Source organism: Mesoplodon bidens (genome assembly GCF_964165515.1).
Source record: "Mesoplodon bidens genome assembly, contig: HAP1_SCAFFOLD_157, whole genome shotgun sequence".
NCBI classification, from domain to species: domain Eukaryota; kingdom Metazoa; phylum Chordata; class Mammalia; order Artiodactyla; family Ziphiidae; genus Mesoplodon; species Mesoplodon bidens.
The window spans coordinates 664,360-691,607 of record NW_027671774.1 but is presented as its reverse complement, the minus strand read 5'-3'; the positions used below and the strand labels follow the sequence as shown (position 1 = coordinate 691,607).

The following is a 27,248-nucleotide window of genomic DNA, read 5'->3' as shown; positions in this document are numbered from 1 at the left end:
ACTGGTATGAGGTGATACCTCATTGTAGCTTTGATTTGCATTTCTCTAATGATTAGTGATGCTGAGCATCGTTTCATGTGTTTGTTGGCAATCTGTATGTCTTCTTTGGAGAAATGTCTATTTAGGCCTTACGCCCATTTTTGGATTAGTTTGTTTGTTTTTTTGATATTGAGCTGTGTGAGCTGCTTGCAAATTTTAGAGATTAATCCTTTGTCAGTTGCTTCATTTGCACATATTTTCTCCCATTCTGAGGGTTGTTTTTTCGTCTTGTTTATGGTTTCCATTGCTGTGCAAAAGCCCCATAGCAGTATTGTGAGTGTCACTGAAGCAGACTTGGGTCCACTTATCCACGTGCAATAAACCCAATGTACTGACACTGGGTTGTGGTGAAATAAAGTGCCGTGTTTTATTGTAAGGCACCATACAAAGAGTCTGGACAGCTAGTACTCAAAAAGCCTCATTTTCCTGATGGGTTTCAGCAAAGTGTTTTTAAAGGCACGGTGAGGGAGGGGAGTCCCAGGGTATGTGATCAGCTTGTGCACAGTTCTCTGTTTGGTTGATGGTGAGGTTTCAGGACAGTGTCACAGGGGTTAACGTCATCAATTCTTTGGCTCCAGTAGGCCTGGGGGCTATGTGCTCATGGTCATTAAGTAGTTAACCTTCCATTTGGTGGGAGTTTTAACATCTGTAAAGCAGGAAATGTGCATCAAATACTGTTATCTATGTACTTCAGAGAGGAGCTAAAGTAGAGGATATGGGGGAGGGGTCTATCCTAGGAAGGCCCCATAGGGTCCTCCTCTGTTATATGAGCCCTGATGTTCTTTCCAAAATCCTCTTAAAGTTGAAGACAGACAGATTGGGTTTCCATTTTTTTGCTACCAAAAGCATCCTAACTTATACACTTGGCATAAAAATACTCTACTAATTTGGTACCTGCTCAGAGGTCTTGCTCAGGGCTGTACACAACTCCAGCTTGTGTCATTCACATTGACATTATTATGAATGGTACCCACTGGAGTTGTGCAGTCCCCAACTTTCATAGTTGTAAAAGGCTGTGCTGCTTTGTATCTGCTCATCTTTCCAGCTCCCCTTCAGTTGTCTTACATATGTGAGCTACAGTTGAGTCAGTTCCAACTACTTTTGCTCTCCAGAGGAACCATGGTATTACTTGGGGTTTTTGTGATCACTTTGTTCCCAATGCCAAATACAGATTCTTCACAGTTTGTTCATCTGACAGAGTCGTGTTTATTCTTTGATGGTCTTCTCAGATATCACCTTTACTCTCAAACTTTTCTGGTCACATCATTTTCCTGCCATAGACCCTAGGCACTCATAGTAAATGACTTTATCAAATGTAAACATAGCACTTTGTGTACATTTCTATCAATGCATCTCATGATGTTTTTTTATGTTAGTCTTCTGTACTGACCTATGTGCTTTTTGAGCAAACAGATTTTTCTAATTGTGGCCTAGTAGAGGAAACCCTAGCACACAGCAGATGCTTAAAGGACTCTCTCTTTGTGGACTGTTTAATGTATTCATTGACACTCATAATTCACTGAATGAACCAAATCATTTAATATTTACAGTTTTCCACAGCAAGATCTTTTTCGACCCACCGCCTAGAGTAATGAAAATAAAAACAAAAATAAATAAATGGGACCTAATGAAACTTAGAAGCTTTTGCACAGCAAAGGAAACCATAAACAAACTGAAAAGACAACCCTCAGAATGGGAGAAAATATTTTCAAACAAAGCAACTGACAAGGGATTAATCTCCAAAATACACAAACAGCTCATTCAGCTCAATATCAAAAAGACAAACAACCCAATCAAAAAATGGGTGGAAGACCTAAATAGACATTTCTCCAAAGAAGACATACAGGTGGCCAAGAAACACATGAAAAGATGCTCAACATCACTAATCATTAGAGAAATGCAAATCAAAATGACAGTGAAGTATCACCTCATACCAGTCAGAATGGCCATCATCAAAAAATCTACAGACAATAAATGCTGGAGAGGGTGTGGAGAAAAGGGTACCCTCCAACACTGTTGGTGGAACTGTAAATTGGTACAGCCACTATGGAGAACAGTATGGAGATTCCTTAAAAAACTAAAGATAGAGCTACCATATGACCTAGCAATCCCACTCCTAGGCATATATCCAAAGAAAACCATAATTCGAAAGGATGAATGCACCCCAATGTTCACTGCAGCACTATTTATAATAGCCAGCACGTGGAAGGAACCTAAATGTCCATCAACAGAAGAATGGATAAAGAAGATGTGGTACATATATACAATGGAATATTCCTCAGCCATAAAAAGGAATGAAATAGTGCCATTTGCAGAGATGTGGTTGGAGCTAGAGATTGTCATACAGAGTGAAGTAAGTCAGACAGAGAAAGACAAATATTGTACAGTACCATTTATGTGTGGAATCTAGAAAAATGGTAGAGATGAACTTACTTGCAAAGCAGAAATAGAGTCACAGATGTAGAGAACAACCTTACGGTTACCAAGGGGGGAAGGGGTGGGTGGGATGAATTGGGAGATTGGGACTGACATATATAACTACTATGTATAAAATAGGTAACTAATGAGAACCTACTGTATATCACAGGGAACTCTACTCAGTGCTCTGTGGTGACCTAAATGGGAAGGAAATCTAAAAAAGAGCAGATATATGTATATGTATGACTGATTCACTTTGCTGTACAGCAAGAAACTAACACAACACTGTAAAAGAACTATACTCCAATAAAAATCAAATAAAAATTTTAGAGTTTTCAATCTCCCATTACCACATATATCCAGATGCAGCAATATTTACTTCTTCTATCAGTTGCCAATGTCAACTAAAAAAACCCAAACAATAGCAGCGTAGTAAGGAGAAACCTTACCCAAAAGGGTAAGTGCGAGGAGGGGCCTATTGCAATTGGGGGAGGAGAACTATCGCATTAGGGAGAATGCTGTGACCCTAAGATCTGCAAGCCTCTCAGTGGTTAATCAAAAGGGGTTTTTCTTCTCTTGAGAGGAAGTAACAAGGGTATTAAGGGTAGGGTGTGGGCAAATGGGATAAAAGAGTAGCTTGAGTGGATGGTAGATCAGAGAATATTTTACCCTGAGGTCAGCCTGTTCTTAGGAGAGATTATCTGTTGACTCAGTCTGACAGTGAGTCCGAGTTCTGGAGCCTGGAGGAAGGAGTGAAACTTTACAGTTTGATTAATAAGCAGTTTGTTCCAATTGATTAGTAGGAATAAACACTTCAGATGATAATTTATGAGACAAAAAAATGGCAATTTGGAATATCTTTGTCTGGCATTGCCATAGGTAAACAAGAGGAGGCATCTGTGGTGGTTCTTAGGAATAAGCTGTTTTCCACAACACAAAGGGCAGAGGGATATCTTAACTTTTGCTGTTTTCCAGGATTCGAGGGCTCAGGTAAAATTCCACATTGTCACTAATAATAGTTTGCAGTATCGAAGGACACAATCAGACTATATAAAACTTTATTTTCTCTTCCAGTGGTCATCACACAGCCAAGCAAATGTATCCACTTGTTAAATTTAATTACCTTTTATCTTAGAGAGTTCCCCCAAATTAAATAGGTCGGAAATTTTTATAAAGAATCAAATATTGCTTTCCTGTCTGAAAAGTGTGGACTGAGTATCAGAGACTTATCAGACTCCTTTCAAGCTAAAGTCACCTTCATTCACTTGATAAGACTGTAGAGGGCACAGTTGGACTGAAACAAAGCTTGAGTGAAAGTGTGAGAACTTCATTACACCCAGCTAATACCCACCTGTGTGCTGTCAGTGATTCATATCTGCCTTTCAGAGCAAAGGTCTTTTAAAAAATCTTTTTGAAAGAGGGTTTTCTTATTTGTCACTTTACTTTCTTTTTAATTAATCCTGACAACATTTCATGTGAGAAAGTGTGTTTGAAGAGATAGAATTATAAATGAGTCCAGCATTATTGTTATAGTCCCTGTATTAAAATGTTACTGTAAGCTAAGGCAAGGAAGTCAAAGATAGTAGATTAAGAGAAAACTGCTGGGGAAATGAGCAAGCATTATTAAAAACAAGTGACAGGTTTGTATTACTCTATTGGAAGGAGCATATAGTAGTGGAAAGACTAAGGAATTAGTTGGGCTATCCGTAAGCTATTTGAAGCACAGCTTTTCCAAAGCTAAGTAAAGTTTTGTCTAATCATCAGCTAATTTGTGGTTTCAAAATCCTGTAGTGTTCTTGATGCAGTTACCACCAAAATGAAGCATGCCCTTCTTCCTAATGGTCTACTCCTCCCCTTCCTTGTACTATATGTGCAAAACAAATGACATATACGAACTCTTTATGTTCTCTTTTCACCCTGCTTTCATTCCACATTGCACCAAGATTTCATTTTCCACATCAGTAATGGCTTTATAATTTCCAAATTCAAAGGTTTTTCTTCTGTCTCATTTACCTTAAAATCTCAATTGCCTTTGATTTTTTGCTCCTCACAGATGACTCTTATCTTTTTGCTGTAATTGTGTTGACTATGTACTACCTGTTACTCTTTTCACATATTTAGCAAATCAGTTTGTTACTTTGAGTGCTTCTTTTTGATTTTTCCCATTCCATTATTTTGGGAATTCACCATACTTCTGTATTTTGTGTGCTGGTTCTCCTCTATCAGACTATTGATTGAATTTTATGTTTCCAGCTAAAACCTGCCATTGGATTGGCTATTAACCTCAGTGGGAAATGGCTATGGTATCCATGTAATGTACTCTCACTAAAGCCCCAACTTTGTATTGCTAATTGCCTTCTAAATATTCATAAATGGATGTCTTGCTGTTCCTTGAAAGATAGCTATTCAAAATCATTTTTCTCTCCAAACCTAGTCCCTCTTTCTGATTTTCTCATTCTTCTATCTCTGCCATAGCCTTTAGATAGAAAAAAATTTGACTGTTTTTTCAACTAACACTCTGTAGGCTCCTTGCTATCCTCCTAGGCCAGGTCTTTGGGCCAAGGTAACTAGTGTCTGGATCCATTAGAAAGTCCAAGGGGGCAGAATTTTCTTTATGCTTTGTTCATTAATGTAGCCTAATCACAAAGGATGATAACTAGCTCAATTAATATTCATTAATAAATGAATGAGCCCAAATACCCAAAGTTAGGTTCTCCTATTATTTATTTTACATTAATTACCAGATGAATATTTTTAATACCACTTTTGTATTGCTGCTTTTCTGATCAGAAACTTCATTGAGTCTATTTTGTCTCTTTTTTTCTGACTTTTAAGATTGTCCATTTTTCTATTCTAAGGAGGTCCTAAGAAAGTGAATTAATGTTGTGGGTAAGAGTGAACGTACTGGAGTTAAACAGCCTGAGTTTGATTATTGTTCTTTCATTTACTAACTGGGACAGGTATTTAATTTTTTTGTGCCTCGGTTTCTACGTCTTTAAAATTGAGATAATGATCAGTGGATTGATGTTAGGATGAAATAAGTTAGTGTGTCTTAAGCACTCAAACAGTGCCTGGTATTTAATGAATGCTCAATATGCATTATTATTATTATTATTATTATAAACCTCTACATTTGAAAAGCGTCTGTACAGTCAGTGACATCCAGATGTTTAATAGAACATATCCCATCTTTCAAACAAAATTTTACATGTAATCCCAATAACTTTATGAAATACAAAATAAGTGTGGCTTTGATTATTTGTACCCTCCGCTCTTTCATAAACTCATAAATGTCCTTGACAAAATCCCCAAACTCCAAGAACTACAATTTAAAAACCCCTGGTCTCAGTAACTTTTTTTCTTTTTTTTTAATATTTATTTTTTTGGCTGCACTGGGTCTTAGTTGTGGCATGCAGACTTCTTAGTTGTGGCATGCGGAATCTTAGTTGCAGAATGTGGACTCTTAGTTGCAGCATGCATGCGGGATCTAGTTCCCTGACCAGGGATCAAACCCGGGCCCCCTGCATTGGGAGCACAGGGTCTTACCCAGTGGACCACCAGAGAAGTCCCTGGTCTCAGTAACTTTTGATGTAAGTATTTACTGATTGACTAAGTCATGTTGAAAACCATTAGATTGTAGAAAGAGCAGGCATTTTAATAATACATCTATTATATTGCCTGTCTCAAGTGAGGGTATTGTAAGACAAGGAAGTTACATTTGAAAATATTATGTAACACAGACAATTTATATCTATTTTAGTAAATTTAGATCAAAGGAATAAACTTTTTTTTATAATAAATGAGGGGTAAGTTTGAATTACAAATCATACTTAAGGAATCAAAGTGTTGTGTTATTATAATTGTCATATATAGAATAAATTATTTGCCCTTTGAGCATTTGGAGATGACTTAAAACATTATTTGTTTCTGAACTAAACCTAAAAGATGTAAAAAGCATTTTCTAAATGATAATATTGATATTAACAATACTTATCCTTTTACTTTCAACTCTGTAAGCTTAGTAAAACTTCAGTCTTTATTGATATCCCCATATCTAAAAGATATTTATCTCTACTGCTTAACTGGAAATTTTTGAGAAAAAATTAATTGATGTTATTAAAAGAAAGGTGTCATCTAAAATTATACTGTCTTATTCTTAGAAAGAATTTGCTGAGTGATCCAATGAACATCTGACTAAGAGTCATGTACTCTTAAAGGGGTTGAGAACAGGTTCATGAGATATTTGAGTCCCTTCATTTTACAAATGAGAAAAATATGAGCCTGCTTAGCTAAGGAATTTACCAAAGATAGATGATTGCATATTAAATATTAAGAAGTATTAAAATCTCTGTTCTCAATCCAGTACTCTTTCCACCATTTGGAAAATTAATCATAGAGTCTCAAACATCAAAATATTTTTTCCTGTATCCAAAAGAGAACAGAATGTCATGTCTTAGAATCCAGATGTCATATCAACTTAAAAAGCAACATAAAAAACAATTGTAAAGTAAAACTTTGGATTAAGCAGATGATGACTGCTTGATTGGTAGTGGCTTATACTGGAATATAAAGTAAATCAGTAAGCAGAAATAGTGCAGTCATCTGTTTTTCTGAATGTCAATCAACAGAGCTGTTCTAAGAAGGATTGAGAAATAGCAAAAGGCTGGTCTTTCTCCAATCTGTGGTTGTCTTTATTGAACTCATTTTCTTTTTTCCTTGCCCTTTTTGGTGCCTCTTATCTCTGTTCTCTCCTTCTCCTACCAAAACTTCTTCTAGGAAACTTGTATCAAACTTGTACTGAAATGTAAATGGCTTACAAGCCTTAAGGTGCTGCCTCTCCCAGGGAAGTGTGAGGAGTGAGATTTAAGAGGGGCAAAGAAAGGTAAAGTTATAGAATGTATATCTAAATATGAAATTTTAAGCATCAATGAGGAAGAGAATAGCAGTTTTAAATTGTAGGAGGACACACTTCCCAGTGATTTTAAAACCATTGTTAATCTCCCCAAAGAAATAAAAACCAAACAGACAAACAAATATGCAACAAATATAACAGCCAAACACAAAAACAAAAATAAAAAACCCCAAATTAATGGGACTTGACTATGTTGAAACTGAGATTAATATGTGGAGTATTGATTTCTCTAATAAGTTGAGTCCCTCAGTCCATGAACATGGTATATCCCTTTATCTAGGTATTCTTTAATTTTTCTCAGTACTGCTTCATAATTTTGCATATAGAAGTCTTCGTATCTCTCATTAGATTTATTTTTATGTGTTTCACTTTTTAGATATTACCATCAAGAGCATCGTTTTCTGAATATCCTATTTGCTGTTGGTCTGTACAAATACAATTGATTTTTAAAACTATTGACCTTGGATTCAGCAACCTTGTTAAATTATCTTATTCAAATGGCTTACCTGTAGAATTTGTTTCAAATACCATAAGGATTAAAAGATCAATTCTCTAAAACAATGTAATAAATCTAAGATTTCCTACAAACGGTAATGTTTTTAAAAATTCATCCAGCAAAACTTGACAGGAAAAGAAGAATAAATATGTAAATCCACAATCATCGTGGGAGATTTTAACACAACTCCCTCAGTAGTAGGTAGAACAACCAGCCAAAAGTCCATGGAAGATTTTTAACACACATATCAAACTTGATCAATTTGAAATATATAAAACGCTCTATGCAACAATGATGGAAATCACACTTTTCACAAGTATATATAGACTATATTACAAAATTACTTATATGGTTGTACATAAAGCAAGTCTCAGCATATTTCAAAGACTGAAATACAATAAAATATGCTTTCTGACCATTGAGATGTTGAGTTAGAAATCAGTAACAAAAATTATTTTAAAATAGATCCAAATGTTCAGGAATTAAGCATTTTACTTTAATAATCCACAAAGAAGAAATCACAATTAGCATAAGAAAAGCAAAATTTTAGCTATACTCCCATGGTTTATTACATATGTGTGTACTCTAACACCATCACAGTTTCCCCCACAAGCATATGCACTAACAGAGTTTGTATCCTATCTATCTAGTTTCCTTTAGGGTCTGATAAGGCCAGTTGAAGATGCTTACTAAATGCTAATTGGGTGTATCGGCAGAACTCTTGGTTTTAAGCAACATGATATGACTTAGATAACTTTAAGAAAATGAATTTATTACAGTGATACAGAGTAGCTCACAGAATGGTTTGGAGAGTCAGAGAACCGTGGGTCTAAACGATCAGCCAGGAGAAATGTCTAAACTTACTTCATGGTCTGATGTGGTGAAGGTGAGATTGCCGCTACTGCTGGATTACTTGATTACTCTGCAGATTGTAATGCTGAGCTCACAAACACAGAATTTAGATGCTGCTGGAAAGAGGGTATTGCTTCCACTAGGGTTCTTTTGTGTGACCAGTATAGACTCTACAATTACTGTTTTCCACTCACTCACTGGCAGCTTTTAATTGCAAATCTGGGGCATATGCATCCAACTGATAGAATTCCGTTTTTGTGCTAATGCCCTAGTTTCAAAGGAGGCTGAGAAAACAAGTACTTGAGATGTTTAGCTTCTATGGTGAAAGGTGGATTTGCCTCATAAAGGGGGAGATTCCTAAATCATAGGGAATGGACAAGGTTCATGCAATTTATCTATGACTTTCAGGCAGACATGGGTCTTGCCAAGACACTTTGGATAGTCTATTTACTGATCTGTAGGTTCTCTGAGCATGATGTCATTAAAATAGAGGATAAGTGTGATGTCAGAAGGTCAAGGTCTCTATGAACTAAGCTGTGATGTAGAATGAAAAAGTTGAGACAATACAGTGAAATTAATACTGCTGCCTTGTGATTTGCAAGCAAATTGTTCTGATGTTCTCAGCTTTTTAGAGTAAAGGAATAAAAGCATGTGCCTAATCAATAACTACTGATTACTTAGAAAGCAAAGCAGGTCCCTTAGAACCTTACTGATTTGTTCTAGTGAAGAGACCACATATAGAACAATGGTCTCAATTTGCTGTCTCTAGCTGATCAAATTTATAACAATCTTCTGTTTTACTCCTGAATACTCTGACTTCTACACTAGACAAATTGAAATTTTAAAAGGGAATATGATAGAAATCACCAACCCTGAATTTGTAAAATCTTCAGTAGTGAAACTAATCACTGTGATTCTCTTAGGGATTTAATCATGCTTTTGACATATTATTATAATAAATAGAGGAAGCTCTTGGGGCTTTTATTGAGCTCTTCCTAATAAAAATATTATTCCCTGAGACATGCAGCCAAGATGGTGATTCTGCTTGTGGCTGAGTGTACTACTTTAATGATATACTAAGAAACTAGTGAAATATTTATGGAATTTTGGGGCATCCTAGTAGTCCTACTGGGAGGCAGACTTAAGTCAAACTGCCATTTATCATTTCATCTTCATGTCTCCACCCTGACTAGTGGAGAATAGTGGTATCGAAGGTACCAAGAATCAATACAGGGAAGGGTAAAGAGGTTGAGATGGGAAAAATTGACTTCCATTTTCTAGGTAACTCTTCTTGGCTAAGTCATTACATGTCTCCAATCATGGCGAAAAAAATGTTACTATATATCGTAAAATTGACTTCTCTTTAGAAAGATGGCAAGTGAGGGTTGGAGAGTCCTTTCTTTATTGGAATCTACCATTATATCCTCATCCCACTACAAAGAAGTCCAGTTCTTTTTCAGTCAGTGCCCCATTCCAAGATGCCAATTAAACTCTCATAATAAAGCAGTCATCAGAATTAAATGTTTAGTGTTATTCTATCTCAACCTGTGGATGCAAGAAGTAAGACTTTTATCACATTCACAGAAAGTTAATGATATTTGGCATTATCTTGAGCTGGGAATTTAAGACTGGAATATTACATTCTTATTACATTGATTTATCCTGTTGTCTTTATTTTTAATTTATTTTATTAATGTATGAAAAGAAATTTTATTGTGGTAAGAAAACAATATGTGATCTACTCTCACATTTTTAAGTGTATAATACATCCCAGACCGGGGCTCGCACCCGTGTCATTCTATTCTTTGTTTCTACGAGTTTGACTATTTTAGATATCTCATATAAGTGGAATCATGCAGTATTTGTTCTTCTGTGACTGGCATATTTCACTTAGCATAACATCTTCAGATATATCTATGTTACTGCACATGGCAGATTTTCCTTCTTTTTTAAGGCTGGACAATATTCTATTGTATGTATATATCACATTTTAAAAATGTATTCATCCATCAATGGATATTTACGTTTTGTCCATATCTTGGCTATCATGAATAATGCTACAGTGAGCATGGTAGTGCAGAAATATCTTTTAGATCTTGATTTCAAATCTTTAGACTATCTACAGAGAAGTGACGTTGCTGGGTCACGTGATAATTCTATTTTTAAGGTTTTCAAGACCCTCCATACTATTTCATAGCAACTGTACCATTTTACATTCTTACCAACAGTACCCAGTAGTTCCAATTTCTCCACATCCTTACCAATACTTTACTTTATTTATTTTTATAATAGCCATCCTAACAGGTTCAGGATGATACCTCATTGTGTGTTTTCTTTTGTTGTTTTTTGGGGGTTGTTTTGGTCTGTGCTGTGCGGCATGTGGGATCTTAGTTCCCTGACCAGGGATTGAACCTGCACCCTCAGCAGTGAAAGCACAGAGTCTTAACCACTGGACCACCAGGGAATTCCCTCATTGTGGTTTTGATTTACATTTTCCTGATGGTTAGTGATGTTGAGCACCTTTTCATATATCTGTTGACCATTTATATATCTTCTTTGGAAAAATGTCTGTTCAAGCCCATCATTGCCCATTTTTAAATTGGGTTATTTGGGGGGTTTTTTGCTATTAAGTCATAGGAGTTTCTTATAAATTTTGAATATTAAGCCCTTATCTGATACAGGGTTTGCAAGTATTTTCTTCTCTTCCATAGGCTGCCTTTTCATTTTGTTGATTGTTTCCTTTGCTGTTCAGAAGGTTTTTAGTTTGATGTAGTTCTACTTGCCCATTTTTGCTTTGTTGCCTGTGCTTTTGGTGTCATATAGTTAGGACATCATTGCCAAAATTAGTGTCAAGGATCTTTTCCCCTATGTTTTCTTCTAGGAGTTTTACAGTTTCAGATCTTATGTTTAAGTCTTTAATCCATTTAGAGTTGATTTTTGTGTATAATACAAGAGTCCAGTTTCATTCTTTTGCATGTGGATATCCAATTTCACCAACACCATTTGTCAGTTCTGAGAAAGAACAAAGTTGGAGGCATAAGAGTTTCTGATTTCAAAAAATATAATACAAACCTACAGTACTCAAAACAGCATGGTACTGGCAAAAAGACAGACGAATGGAACAGAATAGAGAGACTAGAAATAAACATATGCATATACAGCCAACTGATCTTTGACAAAGGAGCTAAGAATACAATTGGGAAAGGATGCTCTCCCAGTGCCCTTAGAAGTAACCATGACACCCTACAGATTTGGAATATTCAGGGCCTCCATACTTTTTTAAAAGATAAATTTATTTATTTATTTTTGGCTCCATGGGGTCTTCGTTGCTGTGCACGGACGGGCTTTCTCTAGTTGTGGCGAGTGAGGGCTACTCTTCATTGCAGTGTGCGGGCTTCTCATTGCGGTGGCTTCTCTTGTTGCAGAGCACAGGCTCTAGGCTCATAGGCTTCAGTAGTTGTGGCACACAGGCTCAGTAGTTGTGGCTCGTGGGCTTAGTTGCTTCCCGGACCAGGGCTCAAACCCGTGTCCCTTGCACTGTCAGGTGGATTCCTAACCACTGCACCACCAGGGAAGTCCCAGGACCTTCATCCTTTTACATGTGAGTTACTACTTGATTTTCCCTAGTCAGGTCACTAGTAGGCTTTAAGTTCCAGGAGACTCTAAGGTTAATTTTTCTCAATTTGTTTCTTATTGCCAACTAGGGATTTACTGTCTTCAGTGCCAAGCAGGCTAGATAACTGATGGCAGTTTCCCCTATATCCTCAATGATCTGTTGTCTCTGATCTCTCCTGGTATCAATTTTTATGTTAGAGCAATAGATGACTTACTCTGGGTTAATTAAGTAGAAAATAAACTACTAAAAAGATATTGGACAGTTTATGGAATCTCTAAATAAAAGATTCAAGAACCAGCATTGGTGTTTGGAAGTTTAAACTTATGCCTAGGAATCATGCTGTAGAATTGGTCCAGGGAACAACCTAGTGCAAGAGTCACTGGGCAGAGACACTTCAGCTAGAACTACAAAGATCAATGATAGGGGATGCTAAATACAGTAATATGAATCACTGATACATTTGTTCTGGATACTGAAAACTGTGTGTGCTTTCCACTTCCAGAATATATTCTAAGCAGTCTTTTCTTCTTGTCAGTAGCTTCTAGTCCAGTCTCCAGAATGGATATAACTGATTGTCAGAGCTAAGGTCATATGCTAGCCTATGGCCCTAAAGGTTACTCAGAGATTAAGTAGCTGGCATTTTCAATCTCAATAACGAGAGACAGATTCTTCCTCATAAGATGGGGATTTCCATAACTTATATATGGGTTCATACACTGGACAAAAACGAAGAGTAGAACTCTCCATTAGAGTTTATTCATGAATAAATACCACATAAGTCATAATTTTCTTTACAATAATATTTTGGAAACAAGAATAAGGAAGTTATATATATATATATACACACACACACACACACATATATATACACAGACACACACACACACACATACACATATATGTATATATGGGTGTGTGTGTTTATAAATTCTGACTTTATATAAAGTAGGCCTTTGTTTTTTACTGTGACTGTTCTGAATGCAGAATGGGGATTCTTTTAGTTACAAAGAGGAAAATGAAAACTTTTTTCTGAACTAAACTACATGAAGTGTGAACATGAAGATTAACATCGTCTCTGAGGCAGGAACCTCAAAATTATACTCCTTCTCAATCAATGTTATTGTCAGTTCTTAGCTTTACTAATTATTAAAGGAAAATATATATCCAAGACATTACTGCAAATAAATATTTTAGAATATGTCTGGCTTTTCCTGTACAGTGAAAACATTTTTATAATATGAAATGTAAGAACAGATATTTTTCCAACGTAAGTTCTCGTTGCACATTCTCACATATTATAACCATATGTAATTACTGTTAAGTGAAAAGCCTGAATTAGATGAGTAAATTGTTAGAGCCAGTGGTAAGAAAATTATTATATATATTTTTAGCACAGTATTTAAATTTTATATTTAAGAAACTTTTGAGGGACTTTTCATCTAGCTAGTAAGTGAGTTAATTAAAAACAGAGGAACGTTGTGAAGAGTGACACCATGGTGTTTTTAGAATCAGAGGGGTATGAATTCCAATTATTCAATGATAATTTTTGAGATCCTACCACAGCCAGGTACATGGCTTTTACATTTTCTCTAGGAATTTCATTTTCATCATCTAAACAATAGATATAAAACATTTAACTAATGAAGTTTTTGAGAGCAGAACAAATCTTCAAGGCAAGACACAAAAAGGTGAAAACCTTTCCAAGTAACTTGACTATGTTCCAGAGCAAAACTCAATAATATTTATAGAAATACAAAAATATTCATCACTACTACAAGGCAAAATTAATAAGTTATGGCATCCAACCAAAGATTACCAGGCATACAAAGGGTCAGGGAAAGATGAACTATAATAAGAATAATCACTTGAGAGTGACCCAAAACTGGCACAGATGTTAGAATGAGAAGATAAGGAAGTCAAAATAGCTTTTATAATTGTACCACCCATGTTAAAAAAAGTTATGTCGAAATATAGAAGATATAAAAAAGAACCCAATTTAACTTCTAGAGATGAAAGCTACAGTTATTGAGATCAAAACAAAGCAAACAAATCATTTGATAGGTTTTGTGTGTTTGAAACTTTGTTGTTTGAAAATTTGTTTCATTTGTTCTACCAGTTAGACCTGGTAGAAGAAACAGTGTTTCTGGGTAAGAGATGATAAAAATACCAGTCCTCCAGTTAGTTCACTGTCACTCTCAGAGAGCTTAAAAGAGAACTCAGTGTGGTTGAACAGTAGCCCAGAGAATAAGTTGGAGGGGGTTATTGCTGGAAGTGACAAAAGTAAGACACGGCTTCCACTTTGGGGTGTCTTCTGTTGTAAAAGAGGCAAGAATGAGGATGAACCATAAACTCTTCCCATGCTGAAGCCACAGAGTGAACCCATCCCATGTTATTAGAGGCCACTGATAGCAGAGGCAGAAGACCAGGATCATAACTGCTAATGGGCAGCTAATTGTGCTTGTAGTCAGAGGAGGGTCTCCCTCTTTTCCCCTTTTTCTTTTTAATTCTAAACTCAGGGTTATAATTAAACAAAACAGGAATTTAGAGAAGAGCATGTGGGAAGCTTTTTGGCTATTTGGAGTTGTTGCTTTGAACAAATATCCCCCCAATAAAAATAATAACATAATAATAGTAGTACATGAAATGTCCATATATTGACTTAAATGAATTCTTTAAAATTAGATGTAGTTTTTGGTCTAGACTGCAAAAGCATTAAATTTCCCTTGTAGCAGTTACTGAAAAAAAAATAAACATTTAAATTTCTTTACTTCATCAAGATTGAATTTCTCAATCAAACCACATATGATTAACCTGGTTTTCCAATGTATCTTTTATAACAGACACATAATCTGATAATAAACATGGCATTGCTTTCTAAATTATTTTTAATGACATACATGATAGAACATGAGAGGATCTTGGCCCATTTAGCAACCCCCATACTTTTATTTTAATGGAACATATAGTTTAGGTAGAAAATATAGCCTAGTGGATTTAAAAAAATTATCTTTGGAAATGAAAAATAATGGGACTGAAAGATTAAGTATAAATTAGAGACTATAAGGATTTGATTTATTTGAAGTACAGAGTCCTTAAATTGTGCTTCTGGTTAATAAACTGGCTTTAGACATTGGACAAAGGTCTGTAATTTCTTCTACTACAGTCTGGTATTTCAAGAGCTACCAAGAAAACACTGCTGAATGGCTTTAGGTCTCAGAAGTTAGGACACAAGAGAAGTCAGATATCACCACTATGGTGGTAAATTCCCTCTATGCAAAACAATTTTAAAAAATTCCACTTCTCTCATTAGAATACCACAGTGCAGAACTTGCGTGGTGGCGCAGTGGTTAAGAATCCGCCTGCCAAGGCAGGGGACATGGGTGCGAGCCCTGGTCCAGGAAGATCCCACATGCCCAGAGCAACTAAGCCAGTGTGCCATAACTACTGAGCCTGCATGGCACAACTACTGAAGCCCACATGTCTAGAGCCCGTGCTCCACAACAAGCGAAGACACCGCAATGAAGAGTAACCCCCACTCGCCGCCACTAGAGAAAGCCCACGCGCAGCAATGAAGACCCAACGCAGCCAAAAATAAATAAAAATTAATTAATTAAAGAAGAAAAAAGAATACCACAGTGCAATGTCATCATCTCCTCAAGAAAAAGTGCCATATAATTCTGTTCTCTGTCTTCAGTGTTATGCAGTAAGACAAGATTTGTTTTCTCCAAGTCCCCCCTCCCTTTTTTTGGTCATTTCCCCCTCCTAGAAGAGAGCCTTAGCTTAGATGAGAAAATAAAGTTTCCATTATCATAACACCAAATAAAGGCTATCAACATTTGCAAGGGAAATTTTGATTGTAGATGTTTAACTGAAAGATTAAAACATATTTCCGTAGGACCTTCAAGGTACCTGACCTCTCCCACAGCGTATCTTGCTGAGAAGATGAAAGGAGCCTATTGACTGCTAATCAAGCCTTGCAGAGTAAGAAGAAAGCTGAAAAAACCAAGGTCATGGTGAAGAGGAGAAAAGTTAGGGAGAACCTACAGAGATGCAGCTTTAAGCTGAAACCGGTATAGACTTTAAATGGAAAAGAGGAAAACACTATCCGTGCTCTCCACTGTTCTCTATGTGTTTTGTATTGTAAAGTAGGCTTTTCTTCTAGTAACAGACCCACTTTCATGCTCTTCCAGATATTCAAGTCTACATAAATAAGGATTTATATACTTGTGGTCTTGTCTGAGATTACTGTACTGTGACATAACATATGGCTGTGCCTCCATCTAAGACTACCATAGAAATGAGCCAAGAAATACTCCACCGTTTATCTAAACTACCAGATTGTTGCTGAGGAAGGGGAGTGCTCACAGCTTTTGTAAATTGATGTAGTGAATACTCTTTCAGCAGGGGAGTAACTTGAGAAAAGTAGTAATCTTGGCCTGGAAGCACTGGCCGAGAGAATGCATGGTTTAACATGAATGCCTAGGTTAATGCTTTCTTGTGAGTTTATTAGTTTCCCATAGGAAAATTTCACAAGCTGTTATCAGGCTATGAAGAGAGGGAAGAAGTCTGGGGAAGGTCATATGTGTGTCTGCATCATCCAAAATGGCTGATAGAAGGGAAATTAGATTGTTTATGAAGGCGGAGGAAAAGTCCCTGAATGATATGGCAATATTGATGGGGGCGATGCAGTTGATAGAGTATTTGGCTCCAGCTACATTTGAAAGAGGGCTTGAAACTAGTGAAAAGACAGCCAGTAGGTACGTGAGAAGAAGAATGCATTATTTAGGAATTCATGATTCTCTGCCATTCTCAAATAATTCATTGAATAATTAATTGAGAGGATGGGTAAGGGAAATTGATTAAGCTTTAGAGAAACTGATAAAAATTATTTAGTGGACAGTGTATGTTATGGTTGATTTAAGAGATTTTCAAGGGTAATTTTGACTTTACTCCCTTAAACAATATTTTCCACTGATTTTAGCACCTAATCAAATATCAGAGTAATATTTGACTCCAATTTATGGACAGATTTGAATATACAAAATCTTAAGTAACCTAAGAATGGAAGGCAAGTTTAAAGAGAAGTTATAAGGTATGAATACAAATTTTTCCTCTCAATAAGCAGTGCAAAAGGAGAACTACAGCTGTAGAACCCTAGAGTTTGTAGAGCTTTTCAGTGTGATTGAGCCATCAGAGATCAATGTTTTATGGTACCATAGTAGGAAATCCTATATTATGATATCGTAGTATCGAAGTTAGTGATCTTATTCAATTGTGATGGTATTTTAAAAGACTAAGAAAATTAGGATGTGTGTGTGTTTGTACTAAAGGAAGTTGAAGAAGAAACTATTAATCATTAATTTACTGTATCCCAAATTCAGAATTCAGAAGTTGGCATGGTATAGATTCAGGAATTTTTTTGTCTGTGTTAGATTTAAGGAAGGAGTGAATATTATTTGATACCCATAGGAAGACTAAACCTAAAGAGAATATAAATACTTTTTTCTAGGGAGATTTTTTTTCCTTTGAAAAAATGCTTCAGGGTAACACTAGAGTCTAAACTCTTTGGGGACAGTGGCTATTGGTGAGAGTATTTGGAAGTGTAGGTCTAGTTAAATAATAAACTTGATTCTTGGAGTTAAGGACTCTGAAAAAGCAAGAAAAGTTACTTCTCTAAGGGCAGGATCACCTTAAGGAAGTTAATTTGAAAATGTCATTTAACAGGTGTGAGTTTTGACACACTTCAGTGAATATGTGCACCATGTTGTTCATTGACAAGGGGAAAAAGAATTACTATGTCATTAACAAGACCACTTCTTACCAATCTGAAAGAACTAAAGATATTTGGAGAGTTCAGATGGTATTATAATTGATTCATCCAAGATTACTCCTAGAGTGAAATAAGTGGATTGGCATTCAGCATCTATTTGATCTATAGTCATTTCCCTTTATTCGAGGTTTCATTTTCTACTGTTTCAGTTACCCACGGTCAACCGAAGTCCAAAAATATTAAGTAGAAACTTCCAGAAATAAACAATTCATAAATTTCTGAGTAGCGTGATGAAATCTTGTATCATCCATCCACCCACCGGGATATGGACCATCCCTTTGTCTGGCATATCTCACCCCTTAGTTACTTAGTAGCCATCTTGGTTATAGAACTGACTCTCAGTATCACAGTGCTTGTGTCCAAGTCACCCTTATTTTACTTAATAATGGCCCCAAAGCAAAAGAGGAGTGATGCTGGCAATTTGGATATGCCAAAGAGAAGCTGTAAAGTAGTGTCTTTAGGTGAAAAGGTGAAAGTTCTTGGTTTAATAAGGAAAGAAAAAATCATTTGCTGAGGTTGCTAAGATCTATGGTAAGAATGAATCTTCTGTATGTGAAATTGTGAAGAAGGAAAAATAAATTCATGCTAGTTTTGCGGTCACACCTCAAATTGCAAAAGTTATGGCCACAGTGCATGATAAGTGCTTAGTTAAGATGGAAAAGGCATGAAATTTGTACAATAAGATATTTTGAGAGAGGAAGGGACCACATTCAGATAACTTTTATTATAGTATATTGCTATAATTTTTACATTTTATTATTAGTTATTGTTAACCTCTTACTGTGCCTATCTTATAAATTTTATCATAGGTATGTAAGTATAGGAAAAAAACACAGTATATATAGGATTCGGTGCTATCTGCTGTTTCATGCAACCACTGGGGTCTTGGAATGTATACCCTGAGGATAAGGGGGCTACTGCATTTTCTAGTATACCTTCCTAAGGCAGAGGTTAGAAGTTAAGAAAAAAAAATCCCAAACCCTTTTTCAGCTTGGGATCTTTATGTAAAAGAAATTCCACAAACTCAGTGCATTTACGTGAGACTTGGAATTTGAAAATAAGGAAAGGCAGTTATCCTGGTGCTTTAGCTTTTGTGGCCAACAAGCATCGCTGTGGAGACATAAGTATTCATCTGTAGCATCATTCCTGTGTACTTAACTCCCTAGGTAGTAAGCACAATAGCTGTTTCTCTTTGTGAGTTTAGATGGAAAATCTATAGACTCTATGTACATTTAATGAAAATTATGAAGCAGTAACAATTGTTACAATCACACGGGTCAAGAAATGGAACATTGGCAACAACCAAGAATCCCCTCCATGCCTTGCATCATCACAAAACCCTCCCATAGCACAAACAATAACCACTTACCTAACTTTTATGTTAACCCATTCATTGTTTTTCTTTGTAGATTTATTACTTATGTGCACATTCCTGTAATACTGTTGATAGATATTTGTGTTGTTTTCTATTTATGGCTGTCATGAACAATGCTGAACAAGATACATGTTTATATATGTATCCTAGTAGACAGGAGAACACGTTTCTCTCGGGAGTGAACTACTGGGTTACAGGGAAGTTTCAGGAATGAGATGCTGAGTCACAGAGAAAATATGTCCTTAAACCACAAGATAATGACAAGTGGTCAAATCAACTTACACTTCCAACAGTGGTGGTGACTCATGTTTAAATTCCTTGACATTAGTTGTTATCATTTATTTTAATATTTCCTATCTAATCTGTGTGTAGTGGTACCTCATTATGGTGTGAATTTTAGTTTTCATGATTACTATTGAAAATATAAATATTTTACAGTTTTAAATATAGTTATTGGCTTTTGGGATTTGCTGTTTTTTGAAGGGTCTATTGAATTTTTGGCCTACTTTTCTGTTGGGTTATTTGCCTTTTTATTCTTGCTTTTAAGAGTTTATTTCATTTTTTAGTTGAAGTATAGTTGATTTACAATATTATATTACTTTCAGATGTAGAACATAGTGATTCAATATTTTTATAGATTATACTCCATTTAAAGTTATTATAAAATATTGGCCATATTTCCTGAACTGTAAATATATCTTTGTAGCTGATTTATTTTACACATTTTATACCTCTTTATCCCCTACCCCTATCTTGCCCCTTCCTCCTTCTCTTTCCCCACTGGTAACCACTAGTCTGTTCTCTATAACTGTGAGTCTATTTCAGTTTTGTTATAGTCATTCATTTTATTTTTTAGATTCCACATATAAATGATAACATACAGTATTTGTCTTTCTCTGTCTGACTTATTTCACTAATCATAATACCCTCCATGTCCATCCATGTTGTTGCAAATGGCAGGATTTCTTTCTTTTTCATGGCTGAGTAATATTTCTGTGTGTGTGTGTGTGTGCGTGCGTGTGTGTGTATCATACCACATGTTATTTATTCATTTGGCTGTTAGAAGGCACTTAGGTTTCTTCCATATCTTGGCTATTGTAAATAATGTACATAATGCTGCTGTGAACATTGGGTGCATTCATCTTTTTGGATTAGTATTTTCGTTTTCTTTGGATATATACCCAGGAGTGGAATTGCTGGATCTTGTGGTAGTTCTGATTTTAGTTTTTGAGAAACCTTCATACTGTTTTCCATAGTGGCTGCACCAATTCATATTCCTACCAACAGTGTACTAGGGTTCCCTTTTCTCCACATCCTTGCCAACATTTGTTATTTGTAGTCTTTTTGATGATAGCCATTCTGACAGGTATGAAGTGATACCTCATTGTGGTTTTGATTTGTATTTCTTTGTTGATTAGTGATGTGCATCTTTTCATGTGCCTATTGGCCACCTGTATGTATTCTTTGGAAACATGTCTATTCAGGTCTTCTGCCCATTTTTAATTGTTTTTTTAATATTGAGTTTTATGCGATGTTCATGTATTTTAGATATTAACCTCTTATAGGTCATATCATTTGCAAATATTTTCTGCCCTTTAGTAGGTTGTCTTTTCATTTTGTCAGTGGTTTCCTTTTCAGTGCAAAAGCTTTAAAGTTTATTTAGGTCCCATTTGTTTATTTTTTCTTTGGTTTCCTTTGTCTTAGGAGACAGATCCAAAATAATATTGCTATTATTTATGTCAGAGTGTTTTGCCTATGTTTTCTTCAAGGAGTTTTATGGTTTCTGATCTTGTATTTAGGTCTTTAATCCATTTTGAATTTATTTTTGTATATGATGTGAGAAAGTGTTCTAATTTAATTGTTTCACAAGTAGCTGTCCAGTTTTCCCAGCACCACTTATTGAAGAGACCTTTTTCCTATTGAACATTCTTGCCTCCTTTGTCTTAGATTAATTGACCATAAGTGTATATAGGTTTATTTCTGGTCTCTCTATTCTGTTCCATATGTCTGTTTTGGTGTCAGTACCATACTGTTTTGTTTACTGTAGGTCTGTACTAGAGTCTGAAGTCAGGGCGTGAGATACCTCCAGCTTTATTCTTTTTAAGTTCTTTTCATATTTTGAATAGTAGTCTCTCTATTGGTTTTATATGTTGCAATGATCTTTTCAGGTCTGTGGCATGAGCTCTCTTTTAACTATCTTTGTGTTTTCTTTTGTTGGAAAATATTTCTTAATTTAATGTGGGTAAATACATCAATCTTTTCCTTTAAAGCTTATACTTTTTTCCATCTTTCTACTTTGTGGCTTAAAGATAGCCTCCTATATTGTCTTTTAAAATATATTTGGTACCATTTCACATGTAGGTCATTAATCCATCTGGAAATAATTTTGTTTACAATATGATACAATTTTAATTATTTTTTCTTTATGGATACCCTAGTGCTCAGCATTTTTTAATCGAAAAGTTTGTTATGTCTTTGTTGAGGTGCTGTGATACCTCTGTTATACAGAGGTGCCATATGTATGTGTGTGTGTGTGTGTGTGTGTGTACATATATATACATATGATTTTGTTTTAACAATATATGTTTTGGTTTGTTTTTCTGTGTCTCTATTAAGTCTTCTTTTGGTTCATTTGTTTGTCTCTATATCAAAACTGCACCCTCTTTGTTACTAGAGCTTTATAAGAACACTAAATATTCAGTAGAACAAGTTTTCCCACATTTATATTATTCTTCAAGTGTGTGGTGGGCTTTTGTAATCCGTATAAATTTTTAAAGAAGTTTTTCAGGTCCAAAACAAAATCTTTGGCATTTTCACTTAGATTTTTCTTACCCTATAACTTAATTTTTAGAGACTTAACATCTTTTCACTATTAAGATATCCAACTTATAAACACAAAATATATCTCTATTCATTTCTGATTTCTTCAAGGTCTTTGAAAAACTATTATAATGTTGTCTGTAAAGGCTTTGTATATCTTATTGGATTTATTGCTACTTCAGCTTTTTGGTGCTATGTAAAAGGATTTCTTTCTTTTTACTATCACTTTCTGTTTGATGCTATTATATAAAAACACAATTTATTTTTATTGATTTTTATCTAGAAATCTTAAGAAGCTCTCTTACAAATCCTAGCAATTTCCTGTACATTATTTTGTATTTTCTCTGTACACAACAATATCATATCTAAATAGAACAAGTTGTGTGTTTTCTTTTCTAATCCTTAGACATTTTAGTTCTTTTTCTTGACTTTCTCCACTGGCTAAACTCTCAAGTACAGTACTGAATAGAGTGGTGACAGGGGGCATCCTTGTCTTCTTCCTGATCTTTAAATCTTTAATCATCTCACCTGTATCTATAATGTTACTCTATGGTAGATAGCTAATTTTCATTTAAGAAAGTTTCTGTTTCTAGTTTGATAAGATTAGCTGCAGGTTTTTGTAAAATCATACATGACTGCTGAAATTATAAGAAACTTTGGATTTAATTTTTTGTATCTTTAATTTTATTAATTTTGTTATGTAAAATAATTTTGGTTGTCTGTCATGAAATTAGCTTTTTATGTTGGACTCAGTTTGCTTATATTATATTTACCATCTGTTTTCCTGGGTAAGGTCACCTCTAATTATCCTTTCTTATACTGTCCTTTCCTGTCTTGAAATGAAGAAAATATTAAAAAGTAGTTGAATAGTGTTCCCTCTTTCTATTCTCAAAGAGTTTGTGTACTACTGGAATTCTTCCTTTCTTTAGAACACACTAGTGAAAAATCTTGGATTTCAGCTTTCTTCATGGTGAGAATAGTGAGTGCTGATTCAGTGTCTGTAATGTATAAATGTATGTATAAATGTCTATTTCTGTTTGAATCTATTTTTTTTTTTTTTTTTTGCGGTACGCGGGCCTCTCAGGCCTCTCCCGTTGCAGAGCACAGGCTCCGGATGCACAGGCTCAGTGACCATGGCTCACGGGCCCAGCCGCTCCGCAGCATGTGGGATCTTCCCGGACCAGGGCATGAACCCATGTCCCCTGCATCGGCAGGCGGACTCTCAACCACTGCGCCACCAGGGAAGCCCCTGTTTGAATCTATTTTGATATTATATTTTTCTAGAGGACTGTGATTTTTATAAAATTTAAAATTTATTTGAAAACACTTTGTTCATTTTTTCCTTTGTAAAGTCTGTAACATGTATGTGATATATGACCCTTTTACCTTTCTGATATTGGCTTCTTTTTCTTTTTTGGTCTTGAGAAGACTCTCAAGTAGATAGCCATTTTTATTAGTATTTTCAAAGAGCCAAATGTTAGCTTTTGAATTTGTATTGTTTATTTTCTATGTCATTAATTTCTGCTCTTGCATTTATTATTTACTTCTTCCACTTTCTTTGGGTATGTCTCTTGAAGATAGCACATAGTTACATGTAATTTTATACAATCTGACACGTATTTTCTTTTCATTTGGAGCAGCCAATCCATTTGCATTAAATGTAGTTACTAATTTGGTTTAAATCTTCCTTTTTTTCCTACTTGTCTAAATTCTTTCATATTTTTCTTCTGGAATCGTGAAATATTTATAGCAGTCTACTTTGACTCTATTAAGTTTGAAACTGTAAGCTCTATTTTATTATTTAATGACAATTTCTGTCAGAATTTACTAAATATTTAGAGCTGAAAAAAAAAACCCTTGCTGGGAACCTGTAAATCAATACTTGTAATCTGTGTCACACACACACACACACACACACACACACATTTGAAAGGAAACTTATTAGAAATTAATTAGCTAAGTTTGCAACATAAGAATTAAATAGATTGTGCCATAGAAGAAGAGATAATTAATAAAACAAGTAGGACAAACAGAAAACAAACTATAGAGGGTATCAATAATCTCCAACTTGTAGGAGGACTCACACTTCACACTATTTAAAACAATAGTGGTAGGACAGTAAAATGGCGTCACTCAATTGAAAACCATCTAAGCAGTTCCTCCAACAATTAAACATGAAATTACCATATGACCCAGCAATTCTACTCCTAGATGTATACCCAAGAGAAATGAAAACATATGTTCACACCAATTGAACAAGATTGTTTATAGCAACATTTTTCATAGTAGCAAACAAGTGGAAACAGCCAAAATGTCCATCAGCTGATAAATGGATGAACAGAATTGGTATGTCCATACAATGAAATATTACTTGGTTATAAAAAGGAATGAAATACTGATACATGCTATCACCTAGATGAACCTTCAAAATATTATGCTAAGTAAAAAAGTCAGTCACAAAAGACCTTATATTGTATGATTCTCTTTCTATGAAATGTCCAGAATAGTGAAATCTACAGGGACAGAAGATAGATTAGTGGTTGCTTAGAGCTTGTGGGAAGTAGGGTGGGAATATAGGGAGGTGATGCCTAAAGAATATTAGATTTGTTTTTTTAAGTGATAAAAATGTTCGAAATTGACTGTAATGATGGTTGCACTTATATGTGAATATACTCAAAATCACTGAAATATATAAATAGGTGAATTCTATGGTATGTGAATTATATGTCAGTAAAAAATGGGATCTAAATTGACAATAGAGAGGATCAGTAAACTTCAATTTTGTTTCTTTGAAAATATAAAGAATGGTATTTTTTTATGTTCATAGAAGAGGAAGGCACAAACAAAACTATGAAAGAATAAGGGTTTTACTTACATATATTTGGAGTTTTACTAATTATAGGAATAAAGTAAAGAGTATCATGCCATTAATATGAAAATTTATAAAAACTTGAATTAAAAAATAAAATTAGCAAAATTGTCTTAAGAGGAAATAGAGAAACATAGTATACTAACAACTTTTACATGAATAGGCTAGTCTGGTCAAATGTCTAGAAATCAGCAAACAAAAACACCAGGACCAGACATTTTAAAAGTGCTTTGCAAATCCTTCAGGGATCAAATTAACTTTTATCTTATATAAAATTTTTCAGAGAGTGAAACAAGAGGGTATACTCACTTTTTCAATATACAATAGCCAAACCAAAATAAATAAATAAATAAAATATACAACACATCCATTTATAGAGATCAATAAAACTATTCCAAATAAAATATTAACACAAGATTAATTTATATGTACAGAAGCACAAGCCAGTGGAAAATATATTTGAAAACAAAAAAAGAGGTGGAAAATGTCTGCATACAAAATACAAGAAAATCTGTAATCTCTGAACTTGCTGGATACAAGACTGACATACAAAAACCAATAAGAATTTAAAATATTAGCAACAACCAGTAAGAAAATGTACTACTATTAGTAAATACTATTCCATTAATACTTTTACTATTAAGTAAAAATATCATTCACAATAAAATAATAAATATCAGGTATTTGAGAATAAATATCATAACGTGAGTCAAATATTCATGGAGAAAATGATGCTTTCTTAAAGGATGTAAAAAATTAAATGGAACACTTTATAATATTCTTTGTAAAAATGAATCAATATTTTATAATTGACCATGCCACTAACTTGTGTATGCATTGCTATCACAATGAAAATTGCAATAGATATTTTCATAAGCCATGACAAGCTAAATCTAAAGTTTATATGGGAGAGAAGTGTATTAGGCAGAGTTCTCCAGAGAAACAGAAGCAGAGCCAATAGGAGATGTGTATGTGCAAAAAATCTGCAGGGCAGGGCAACAGGCTGGAGACCCAGGGAAGAGCTGATATTGCAGTGTGAGTCCAAAGGCAGTCTGCTGGCAGAATTCCCTCTTTTTGAGGGGACGTCAGTCTTTTTTCTATTAAGACTTTCAACTGATTGGGTGAAATGTTAATCTCATCTAAAAAAATGCTTCACACAAATATCATGAATGATGTTTGACCAAATGTCTGGTTACCGTGTCTTAGCCAAGGTGACCATTACGTATAAGTAGGGAGTTGAAAGTAGCCAAAAAATTCTGAAGAAGATATGAAAACATTAAGAAACATGAAGAAAGGGCAACCTATGCTGCCTGATATAAACATTTAAAGTCATATTAATTACAACAGTGTGGTACTGGCACAGCAAAGGTATAGACAAACAAAATTGAACAGAATATAGGGCCCAGGAACATAGATAGATTAAAAAAGAGACTAATGTGGTAACATTACAGATTTGTGGAGAAAGGATGAACCTTTTAATAAATGGTGTTGAGATGATTGGAAATTCATATGGACAAAGGATTAGACCCCTATCTTAAAGAAATGAGAAAATAAATTCCAGTTCAAATCAAAAATTAAATGTGAAAGAAAAAACATGAATACTTTAGGAGCAAAATATGGATATAGCTTTATGAAGTCAGGTTAGGGAAAGGTTTCTTAAACACAACATTTAAAGAATCACAAAGTATGAAGAAAAGCTGAACAGATTATATGACATTCATATTGAAACATTTCCACAGCAGTATAGACAAATGGACAAATAAAAACACAAAAGAATAAATCTGGGTGGCCACGAAACTTAGAAAAGAAAGGTCAGCCTCTCTATCATTAAGGAAATTCTTATTTATCTACATTAGAAGCTAGGTGCATTGGAATCTTAATGTAGTGCTGTTTATAATAAGGTGGATGTTACCTAAATTCCCTTCTTAAAGGTAATTGATAAATAAATTATGGTTTGTTCTCAAAAGTAATATTATACAATAGGTAAATTGAATGAAATGTTTTTGTGTGTATTAACATGG

At 34.8% G+C, this 27,248-nt stretch overlaps 1 pseudogene across 1 annotated transcript in view; it reads left to right on the top strand.

Moving 5' to 3' along the window:
• Positions 1-27,248, top strand: part of LOC308611089 (centrosomal protein of 78 kDa-like) — a 727,725-nt pseudogene that overhangs the window by 36,318 nt on the left and 664,159 nt on the right. The window lies entirely within an intron of this gene.